This window comes from Lates calcarifer, linkage group LG1, assembly GCF_001640805.2.
Source record: "Lates calcarifer isolate ASB-BC8 linkage group LG1, TLL_Latcal_v3, whole genome shotgun sequence".
In the NCBI taxonomy this organism is placed as follows: domain Eukaryota; kingdom Metazoa; phylum Chordata; class Actinopteri; family Centropomidae; genus Lates; species Lates calcarifer.
This window is the reverse complement of record NC_066833.1, coordinates 10,921,971-10,934,998: the sequence shown is the minus strand read 5'-3', so window position 1 is coordinate 10,934,998 and position 13,028 is coordinate 10,921,971.

Genomic DNA, 13,028 nt, shown 5'->3' with positions numbered 1-13,028 from the left:
GCCCCTGCCCAACTGTCCTCTGAAGAGAGAGCACCCTTTCGCCAACATAAGAAGCATATTCCTGCATCTGCCAGGGTGTATAATTTCTCATGCTGCTGTGTCTGGGTCATGAGGCTGCTGAGCCATTGGTGGCAAACAGACAGTGTCAGACTAGATGAAAAAGTCTTGCAGGTTGCTTGCTAATGGAATGAACAATACCTGACTTTATTTCCAAATTAGAGAAAACAGCAACGCTACAGCAAAACACTCTCTGAGAATTAACCTTTAAGCTATTGATTGATATTAAGTGATTTTGTTACCCACCCTAGAAACACAACACATGGATGATGTGTCCTCAGCTATCATAATCCACAATCATTCCATTTATCCGCCTTTTAAAGAGCACTTTTCTGCTTCTCTTCTGCCTAAACTCTCTCCTCCCTTTCTCTGTCACAGACGAGTAGGCACAAGCTTGACTTCTCATTGACACTGACACAGACGTCCTACAGTACTTGTTGCATTTAAAATGGTTGAGTTGCAGAGTAGTCCCGTTTGAGACCTCAACATTCTTTTCTCACCACTAATTTTTCATGACTGATACAGTTCCCCATGTAAACCCAATCCAGTATTTCCACAGATAGGGCCACTTAACTCTGCCCTTACCCAGTTTCTTTGTACATTGTGCTCTACTAGCATGCATACAAGGGCACACATGTAGGTGTACAAGCACATGAGTGAAATAGTGGTTTCACACTAATCAACAGGTCACAGCAGTGTACTACCAAAGCACGGAATAGTAGAGACATGGCTTTACAAATGCTTTCTGAGCAGGGAAATACTTTCAGTACATGTGTATGTGGTCTCAATGATAAATAGTATTTTCGTGAGAGAACAGTAACAAAAAAACTCCAAAGGGTACCTTTAACGAACTCCCTGGGAAACGTGTATCTTCAGTGATGAACTCGTGCTGCACTATTGGGTGTGACTGAAAAGTCAACCACTTTTCAACACTTCTGTCTGTCTGCCCAAATTAACATACTACTTTACACTTAAAACGTCTAATGTCCTGCACTAAAGAAAGCACATAGCCTCATACCACACATGCACACACACAGTTGACAGCAGAGGGTCTACCCGCAAACACACACACACCATTAGTATAGTTTAGTGAGCTTCCATGCATACAGACTACCTGTTTAAACCAATCATTACATCGCCGCTGGCTCATATGAACACTAAGGAGAGAAGAGCAGGTTGGCCAGGGGAAAGAGGGGAAGATGGATTGACCATAAGCAGAGAGGAGGAGGTTGTTGGGTTGTGACTAACTCTGGCTTGAACCTGCAATACGATGGGTACATGCCATCAGAAAGAGCTGATATATGATGTCTGACCACAAGGACAGTTAAAGGCGAGCAGTTAGTTGGATGCCACAATGGAGGGATAAGACAAAGAGGAAATGAGAAAAAAGAAAGAAAGGATAGGAGGGAAAGGAATGGGATTTTTTTAACAGCATCAAAGCAGAGAAGAGGATCAATTGATAAAGTGTGAGAGTGAGATGGAGGAGGACAGGTGGAAAGACGATTTAAGGGAAGAGAGCTGATAAATGGGAGGCACATGTTACATAGAGGCAGGGATGGCTGGGTGTGCCTCTGCAGAGAGTCAGGAAAGAGAGAGAGAGATGTAAGGGTGAGATAAAGAGGAATGATAAAAGTGTGAGAGTGGGAGGGATAGCACCGGCCGGACGGATGGCTGGAGTGAGGAGTAATATGTTGTAGGAGAGGAGGAAGGGAAGGTAAGTACACAGTAGGAATGAAACAGTGTCAGATGCAGGGTGATGAATGAAGAACGCTGTAGGCGGGAGTACGGTAAAGGAAGCTAGATGAGGGGAAAGAGGGATGAGCAAGGAAAGGAATGATGAAAGGAATAGAAATGCAGGGTTACCCTTACAATTAAATTGTACCACTACACATCTTTTAGACTTACTGTGCTACAACCCAAACTGCTTCTCAGAAGATATAATAGTAATACTGTTGGAGGTGAAAACAAAGTATGAAGAAGAGAAGGAAGGAATGATAGTCAGAAGAAAGAGTCTTAAAATGAAAGAGTGGCGGATGGGTGGAAAGGAGGAGGAAACAATAGATTGATAGATGGCCGAGGCAGGACACAGTGTCTGACTAATGGTAAACCAAGGTGGCAGAATGGACAGAAAGAAGAGCTGAAAGGGAGGATGGTGAGATGGATGGGTAGAGTGTCATGCTGCTTAACTAATGTTTCCCAGGCCTGTAGTTCAATTCCTTTTCAGAATTAAAGCTCCATCTATCACTCCAATGTGCCTCGTTAGCAGTGCAGCCCTAACCAATCCCAACACAACCATTTACATTTTAAGTAAGACAGACGATGGAGCTTTTATCTGCCTGTGTTCCTATCTGTCCGTCTGTCTGCGACTGTTTCTTTCTCTCTCCCTCCATCTTTCACCTTTGCATCGTCCACACACACACACACACACACACAAACATAGAATGCATCGAACACAGATTATGCCCAAACAGCGGCTGTGGCGCAGTCAACCAAACGTCTTTTATTAAAACATGAAACAAGACACTGAGAGAAGAGACACACATTTCCAAGACTGCAGCATTTTTCTATTGTATTGTCTCTACGTCAACCAGAATTGTGTGAAATTAGTTTGATGAAGGTAGTAATAGACACACCATTCATTAGACACTTTATACTTGCTTGGCCATGGGTATTCTTTATTATCATAGCACACATGATAACATAATACATAGCTCTAGCCTAATTAAAATTGTGGTATCTGTTTTCTTTCTGCTTTCCTCAATTATTTGTAAAAAATACACATATCTTAGTGTCTGGCACTCGCCCAGCTGCCGGCTAATAATGACTGGGTTGTATTTCACACAATTCAATTTCAGTGATGAACTGCGAAAGGTCTTAATTGCTTTTGGTTTTGCTTTCTATAAAGCTGAGTCACTTCCTACAGACTCTGAAGGAAATTGAAACAGCTTTCCTATCTTCTATATTTACAGAATAATTATCAATATGCCACAGAATCTTAAACAGATCTGTGTCAATCTAATTCTCAATGTAATTTTAATACATTTAAGACAAAATAGTTATTAAAATTTAATACAGGTACATCAGTACTGAGAGGAAAAAGGGCAGTTGGTGTAGATGTAAGTTACTGTGGATTAAGGGAGGATCAGGATGAGAAATTGGTCAATGACTAATTTGGAGAGGAAAACACTTTTGTGTTGTGTCTAACAATGCAATCCACCAAGCTATGGATGGCAAGCAATGTGGGACTGACCAGCAATGCAGGAAAGGAGATGATAAGAGTTGAAAAATGTTACTGTAAAGAAATATATCCTAATAAATACACACTATTTACTCACATTCACAAGTTATTTAAAGGTCCTGGGAGACATTTTTATCTTTATACTATGCTAAGCTAAGTTAATCATCCTCTGGCTCTAGGCGCTCGATACCAGCAAAAAATGAAAAACACTTTCTACCAGTATTTTTGTTCAACACAAATAGAGTTTACACTGGTACGTACTGCCTTCTATATGATATAAAAACAATGGCCAGCCATATTTATGAAAGCATTACAACAACATAGTGCTACAAACTCACTCTGTGTAGCAAAGTTTTAGCTGTGTGTGTCTTCCTACACATGCTTACAAAAGCACGACATTGCCACTATGAGTTGATTTAACCCCTGGTATCTCGATCACCCTGAATCAGTGTGGTGGTGCTGATGCCGTAGTTAGCACTGTTGTCTTACAGCAAGTGTATCCTGACCAGAAAACCAGGATAGGCTCCACTCATCGGTCCACTCATGCTAGGCATAAGTGGGTATGATAATGGACAAATGGATGGATGTATCACCCCAGATCCATCCATACCTTGTTCTCTCCAGCTACCCTCCATCTCTATTTGTTACTCTACCTCTCCTCCGTTTGCTCTTCCCTAATCTTTATCCATCTATCTCTATCAACACTCCGCTTCCCTGTCGTCCACACCCTTCCTTTACTGCTCCATCTCTTTCTACATCCCCACTTTGCATCACTCTCTTTCTTTCTCCGTGGGTCTGTCTGTCTCTGCTGACGGTGCCATTATTAAAAGCTGTCCTGTCAGATATGTCGCTCATGGCCATTATTGATGCCCCCTCATTACTCATTATCGGTGAGTGCCTGTATTACTGCTGACTGGCCATAAACTGGCAGACACACACACCCGAGCATACACAGTGTATACACTATTGCACACACATGCAACATGTGTGTAAATACAGATCACACACAGACAATGTCTATAACAATGAGTGTTCAGGATTGTATTGTTTCAGTCAACCTCTACATATAATGTGAGACCTGAGTTTAAGAATCATTCCTAATATGAGCATATTGATTTTGTCAGTTTTCTCTGGTAAGACTTTGCTGTACAACATTTATATTAAACATAAACAAAAACACATGAGGGAGTCCAGTTTCTGGAGTTCATTCATTATAATGTGAAGCATTATAAATCTGTATCTGAATGTAAATTACATATGTAATGTAATTTCCTTTCTTCACATTCACTGGTTGTGTGTTTTTGGATGAAGAGGGGAGGAGTGGAGAGGAATCTCATGAATGAAAGACAGAGATTTTTTCAACAGTGGTAAATTTAAATGATCCTTCATACACACACACCCTTCACTCAGCCACTGCTGTTAACACAAGACTGTGTCTGATTTATAGGTCACAGGATACTGGTTTGTTTGTACAACAGATACCTCCATCCGTCTCATATGAGAAAACCATGCTCAGTGTAGAAAGTTATTTGACAGATGCTTTCTAAGAGTCTGACACTCGTTCGCCTGTTTGCAAATACATTAGTTTTATCAGTCCTCACACACACACACAGAGAGAGAGAGAGAGAGAGAGAGAGAGAGAGAGAGGCATATGGAAGCACTTTCCCCAGTTTGTCTGTGTGCTTGTCTGTGTCGTCTTAGGGTTTGATTACGTGCCATAGGAAGCCATGCTGGGTGTCCTCTCAGCATATAAGGCTGAAAGGATCACTGAGTGCACTGGCCAAAGAGAGGTGATGTTGAAATGAATTTCACCAGGGGAAACACAGCAGCGTAGGACAAAAATGTGTAGTCTACAACCAACATAACAATGCAAATTAACTTTTAGATAATTCATGTTTATAGTGTTTTTGATTTTATCTGAGGTTTTCTTTACACACTGAAAAACAGAGCCACAGAACAAGTATATTTTTATAGGGAAAAGTAAATTTCTCACAGATGTACCATGACCAGTACAAAATAAACTTTCACGAGATAACATACACCACAAAGGTACACAGTACATAGTGTTACTTCAGGTGAAAGCACTCACCACCATCAGAGAGGCTCATTTAAGGTTCAGTGTTCAGCAGCTATGCATCCAAACTGGCCCATTCAAACACAACTGGGCATGTTGCTGGGTGGGAAGCCGGAGAGGAATCATGTCCATAAAGTAAATCCTGTAAGATTTCTACAAGTTTGTATGTCTTCATCCTTTAGCCTACACCTTCTGAGATAAAACTGGAAGTGTATTAACAAGCGTGCAGGGAGAGAGAGAGTTAAAACAAGCTTTGTTTTACCAAAGGCACTATGTACTCTACTTTCCTCTGACTGTGTATCTTGATCGCTTTAACATTCTGAGTTGAGGTTTTTTTTGTCACATTTCTGGCCACGACTCTCCTTTTAACTCGTTTTGATCTCCACCAGCTCCCGGGGGAAATATCTGGTGCTCCACTTGTTCACCAGCTAGCTGCTGACTTGTTTATCTGCCATTGGGTGCTGGACAGGGCAGGTGGTGTACAATGGATTCATCAGAGTTTATCAGATTTTTTTCTTCTTCTTTTTCTTTGTGAAAACAGCTGTCTGATGCGGCTGGGGTGATGAGAGCTGTGGGAGTGATCCAGAACAGTACATTTTAAGGCTAGAAAACCAAAATAGTGAGATCAAGGACACTATAAAGCTTGAAGGGAACTGCAGAGTGGGGTGGTCCTTTTTTTGTCACTGTCAGTACAACACCCAGTGACACCTTTTACATTATACACAGTAATTTGAGCCATAAAAAATGATAATGGTTCAACATTAAAACATTAATTGGATATTTTCTGGGGAGGGCACTGAAGAAATAATTACTAATTACTTTTACTATATTTATGTCCAGGTCATGTGATGACACCACTACAAAAGAACCCTGCTCTTCTTTTAATGTGACAGAGGTTATATTGACAAACACTACAGGTACAGTGCACGCAGGGTTGTAGCAGAAGTAATAAAGAGGCTGCAGGGTTGAAGTCAAACTAATTGCAGCATGATGAATTTGTCTTGGAACAACAAGCAGCATCTGAATGCTGCCTTGTCTCCTTGACTGATTATACTGAGCAATCTCCCGCTTCATCCATCAAACATCTTTATGGCTTCTTTGGGGAATAGTTTGTGCACATGTACAGTACTCGTACATGTTTGTTGGTGAGTATCTGTGGGTATATACACATGTTTAGGGCTCTTGGTTGGCGAGTGCGCGCATGTGTGTGTGTCAGGAGAGGTGTGGTCAGGCAATTAACCAGCTGTGCTAACGATCATCTCACTGCAGAATCACACAATGTTTTACAGCGCCGTACAACACTTTACTGCCTTTGTTGTCACGGTGATATAGTATTCTTCACCATAAAGTGCTGATACTGGTTGATTGTTTTGGCCTCTTCAGGCTTTTTCTTTTATGCGCATACACACACACACACACACACACACACACACACACACACAAAATGCTAATTCACTCACTGTGTTTTTTACACACACATACACTTGCAGGCACATTACCATTCTTTTATGGCTGGTGTATTTTTTATAGCTAGTGTCTACTGGTCTGTCCTGGGACCAATCTCAAGCCGTAGATCTCCCTTATCATAAAACGAGTGGTGTGGCTAGTGTAGCCATGTTGGAAACCCTCCACTGTGCATCTCCTCTGCACATAACCTCCATTAACACCAGCCACTGCAGTCCATTCATTCTGCAATGCTGGTGTGAACAACAGAAAAGGGACTGTGCCAGACAAGTTCTCTAAGTCCTTCCTTTTGGTAGCTGAAAGTACATTTTATTTTCCATTAATTGCAGAAGCATGTGACGATTCATGCAACACAAAGTTGAGTTCTTTTCATTATTCTATTTATCCTTTTTATGAAACATGTCATTTTGGGAATGGTGAACACAGCTGAACCAGGAAGAGTAGCTGTTGCCTTGGTAACAGCATGCCAGGTTCCTAATAAATAAACAATAAAGTTCAAGAGAGGTTTCACAAATAGATGCATCAAAAGATTAAATAAAAATATTTCATTGTATTAGCTTCACAGTGGGTAATTTTTTCTTCTGTATGCGTATGATTCATAATAATACTTCCTTCAGCCCTATATGTGCATCTAACTGGCATCACTTGAAAATTACAGTATGTGTGCTATTTATTTAGCTTTTCAACACTCAAGAAATGAGACTTTTGTTACGAGCACAGATTTAGGTTTCAGTCAGTGTGTAAAAATATAAGCTGCTGTTTTGATGAAGTGTGTTTAGTATATTGCAAGATCTCATATTCCTTACACACATGTAAGCCCCCAACAGCAACAGATGCTACTCCTAACAAACCATTAAAGCGGCATAAGCACCGCCATAAACAAACCCTCATGGTAACATCAAGAAAAGTTTGCTGACAATTAACTTGTTAATGTCTTGACTTTTTGTTGATGCTGTTTACTGTTTACACAGCCAGCAAACTTCTCTTCCTGTATCATCCTCACGTATAAAAGTTAGACGTCAGATTATTCCCTTCCTACGCCCTCGCTTCTGGAGCGGCTGCAGACATTGTAACTTATTGTGTGTTTGTGTATCCATTTGTGTGCTTGAAAAGTGTGTGAAAGAGTAATGGCATTCTTGTCTCTGTGTGTGTGTATGAGCTGCCCACCCGTGCATGTGCACACAGTGTATGGATTTATGTGTACGTGCATGTTTCGTGAGTGTGTGTGTGCATGTGTGGTGCATGGGGTCTTAATTAATCTCTGTCATTAATAATTTAATCATGGCTTTTTGTTTAATAAACAGTTTGGCAGTGATGTATTGCGGCTGGGTCAGGTAATTTGATTGGCGGTGGAAATGAGCTGGGTATGCATATGTCTCTCTCTCTCTCTCTCTCTCTCTCCTCTCTCTCTCTCTCTCCCTCCCCCTCTCTCTCTCCTCTCTCTTCTCTCCCTCTCTTTCTCCCTCTCCCCCTCTCTCTCTCTCTCTCTCTCATGACCAGAGATATTACTGTTGGCATTCAGGGATGGCGAGTGTGCATGCACAACACGGGGAGGGCAATTACACTAAGATGCCATAATGATCAGTGATGGATGTAGAGAGACGAGGTTCTTTCAGAGCACATTTCAGCTAATGGAATAACACTATGCGGAAAAAGGCAGCAAAGAAAATTTTCAGAATTACTTTATATTACAAAGTACATTTCCATCAATGTCTCTTCAGCTATTATTCAGGGTCTCAAAATAGGAATATATGCTTTTCTCTCTGCAGGCTCCTTATTCTGCTCATGTACAGTACATTTAATGAGCCTGGGTCCTAGGCCAAAGCTGGATTCATTCAGTGCTTCTACCTGTCAACACTAGATGGCACTCTTGAACAGTCAGCCTCAAACTGCAGCGCTTATTCAGAACTTCCTCTGATGTTTCATTCCTTCCTTCCTTAATGCACACTTCCTTTCCATCTTCATTCCTCTGTACTTATTTAGTTCCTGCCACCAACATGTAATATGCTCAATCATGAATACAATATGAATGCCTCTGCCTGTCAGCTTGATTAATCTTACACTTCCTGTTTGGGTAAGTGCAGTAGCATAAGATCTCACCTTGCCCTTTCAGAGGCCTCATTCACCGAAATACAATGAAGGCAGTAATAATGCTGGATTTCGCTGAGGGGCATGTTTCGTTATCAACGAGTCCAACCTTCAAATACTGAAAAATGGCCATGTGATTTAAGTCATTTCCATCAGTCTTTTACTAAGCAGTAGTTCTCTCTACAGTCATGACCCAGGAGGTTTTCAGATTTCTATACAGTAAAACTAAAAAATATTAAATAATGCAAAACAGGAAAAATATTCTTTGATACATTTGGTGTACAAGGCCTCATAGTTTCATTTTGAACATGGACTATACTTTGCTGTTTTAAGTGCTATATTCTACTAGCAAATTTACATTCTCTAGTTCAGCAGTCATTGAACGCTGTGTAAATATTTTATACTATCATTAAAAATAGTACAGTAGAAAATAGTTCACTTGTTCTGATTTTGTTAAGCACAGACAATAGAAGCAACAGTATAGTGAACCTAGATGGACATCATTCTCTTACCAGCCTGCCTCTCCCTATGTACACAGTCTTCAGTCTTTCTGCTCCCCCTCAAATACCTTTCCCAGCAAAATGCAAAGAATTGCATATATTGTTTTGAAAAAAAATGTGATGGAAAAATAACAATGAGAAAAAGGCAAAAAGGGGTTTTATTTTAGCAGAAGGATTTAGGATGTGGGTTTTTTGAGTTCCAGTGTTGGTGTGTAACAGGCTATGCTATCCTGTACCACAGCGTCTATTACAAGAGCTGGCTCACAGGGAGATAGACATGCTGCAGCACTGTTTGGTCCATTTACTTGCTAAGGTTGCAATACTGTCGCATATGTAAGCCACTGTGAGGATTTTGTGTGTATCCTTTTGGGGGGGTGTATAGCCTATATGTGTGTAAAGGCATAGAAACCTGTGTGTAAAAGGATTAGAAGTGATTGGGCTGGTGACAGCAGTGATGTGTATGTGTGTGTATTGTATATGTGTGGTAGATGTTTTTTGGGGGGACTGTTTTCATTACAGCACAAAATGAGCACAAGCGGCATTAACACATTTAGGTATTTGTCGATTTCTTTATTATTCTAGTGTGCAAAGAAGCACCAGTGATACAAAGATAGAGAAGCAACAAGATTGGGTGCAAATCTTCCCCTTTAAAATCTCTGTAGCCACCCAAAGGTTGCCAGATATGTACAGTACACTGTATAAAAGTATGAAACCAGAACTTAATGTGATTGTTGAACATCTATTCCACTCTCCTGAGAAGGCTTTCCATAAGATTTTGGAACCAGGCTCAGGTGAACTTGCTCCCACTCAGCAACAAGGGCATTAAAGAGGTCGTCTCTTGAATGCTGGGTGATAAGGCTGAACTTGCAGTCAGTGTCCCAGTTCATCCCCAAGGTGGATGGGGTTGAGGTCATGAGGTCATGAAAATGTTATCTGATGTGGAGGCCATCTTGATTCACATTCAGCATATTCCTTGGGTTTGACTGCAAAAACAACAAAGGCAGTTTTCTTTGGACAGTACAAAATGAGGGGACATAGCATTCCTCCATCAAACAAAACCAAACCACATAGTGTACTGGCATTTCATCTCTATATTTAAGGTCAGAAGTGTTGATTTTGAGTCCATGGACCTGCAACAATATGTGATTTTAAGTCTCAGGGCAGTCATGGCGGCAGAGAACATAGATCAGGAACCATCACATGTTTTCAAACTAGAACGAGGTCAGCAGTTTTTGCAAAGGTCTCTGTTATAAGGGCTTGAAAACTCTGGAGTAGTATGGACGCCTGGCCGTAAACATAGCAACAGTGATGGGCTTTAAAACTTAAACATATTAGTGTGTATGTAGCCTTAGTCTATATTTAACTAACCTGTGGAAGTCTCTGATTCCTACACAGAGAGTGCCAATCTTTGAATTGCACTTACAAGCATTTGCTTTCCTTTGTAGAAAGACTCAAAAAAGGAAAGACAAATGTTGCAAGAGAAGAAAAAAAACATCCCGTGGTCAGGTCATTTGAACCACTGAACTAGCCAGAACAAAGACCTCTATTACATTCCCTGTTTTTCAGTCCAACCAAGAAGATTTTGTGACTACATACAGAAGTGCATTACAATAGCCTGTAGAGAATAGAATGCTTAGAATGCTTATATTTTTAGTACGAACAAGCCTGCAAGAACTGTGCCATGCCCTCATGCTGATTGAGGTACTCAGCAAGTTTTCATATGATACTAGTGGTGTACAGTGAGTGTTTTACAGTCAGCTGTGTATTCTCGCTTTTAAGAGTCCAAACAAGGACTAAAATCATCAACATTCTTCTAGCATACTTCTCAGATATCTCTTAAACTGGCAGTCAACCCAAAATCAGTAATCTTATGTTTGCGCCTCTGTTACCTTTTCTGCTGATCAAGGTCTTCCCAGTTGGACATGCCCGGAGTATCACCTCAGGGAGGTCCAGACCACCTTAACGGGTTTGACTGGTCAGTGTACATTTTAACATAAAGTGATCCTCTAAAGAAAATTCTGCCTCTGACAGCTACAGAGCTCACCTTGCACATATACTCATACATTCACTACAATACATCAAAAGCTTCAGAATAGAGCTACGCAAATGACAACTTGTAGTATAGTGTCAGCTTTTCTAATGACCTCAGTAATTTAAAGTAGAATAGTCACATGCTCAAGTGCAGGCAAAACGTTAAGAGAAATAGTTCTTTTTCTTTCTGCATTTGTCACAGCTGAACAGATTACATGACATGTTCTTCTCTTGAGCGTTTGAGGTTTGTTGAACATGTGATTAATTGGACACAATGCTCTGGAGTTTTAGTTTGACTGTGCTGATGATGCAGAACGTATATTATACTGACTGATACACGTGATTTTTTTTCCCCTCAGAAAGTATGTTTTCTGAATCCTTTAGGGGATTAGACATGCATATGATTACTCTGTGTGTATAGAGCTGTGTAAGTGTATGCGTGTGTGTTTGTGTGTATCTGTCAGGCAGGCTCATTAGCTGGTGGAATCACAGCAGTAGGTACTGAGAGGGTCCACTGTCCCTCTGGTGAGAAAGACTGAACAGATGTTTACTGTGAAGAAACTGTACAATAGAACAGGACAAGACACACAACTGAAAATTACACACTTCAACACCCACAGGCATCAGATACATGAACACCCCTACACTTTAAAAAAAAAAAAAAAAAAACTCAGAGCAAAAGAACATGTACACAGAATCATACACAAACACTTTTACCGATAAACAAAATAGAGAAGAAACCATCAAACAGAGTGGTACAAGCTGTGAACAGCCACACCAGCATTAACATTCACATTTGAACACTTTTGTTTATAACCGTAAACAAAGAATGCAAAAAGATATACTACAAACTCTTGGTTTCTTGTCTTTGAAAAGAGTCCTTGTAGTTAGAAAGTCTGTCTCTGGAAACATAGCGATCACAAGAATGAGGCCCCAGCAGGTCATGATCATGCAATTTGATTCCAAAGCATTTAAAAACAAAAACAGTAACAGTAATAGAAACAATAACATTCAACATGAGAAACAATAGCACCCAAGCATGGTTATTGTCACCATTCCTGTCAAGCCTTCCATCCTCACATAGCACATAGGCACTTTACAATGATATCCACGCAAAATCTGTGGTAATTTTAGAAACAATGGGTCCTTGAGGTAGAAGTAGACCTACACAGCTACACAGATGTTGCATTTTCAGTCACCATCACTTTTAAAAGAGGAAATGACAACTGTCAAGGCCTGAGTAAGTTCACTAAAAATATTAACAAAAATGACTGGGGGCATTTTCATCATATGACATTTATTTATTTATTTATTTATTTTTGATGATGTTTAATAAAACATATAGCTCACATCAATCCTGAGGTTAAAATACACCCAGTGATGCAAAAAAGCTAAAAGTCAACATGCTCACCAGCTGACAGACTGATTAGATTGGCCAAGTCATCGGGGATAAACTCTCCTAAATCTAACACAGGACACTGCTACAGCCTGTACCCTAACATAATATTAGCTATTAGCTAGCTAATAATATGCTAACTTCTGTTTTTTTCCCGTATAGAGACCTGATGTAACTCTT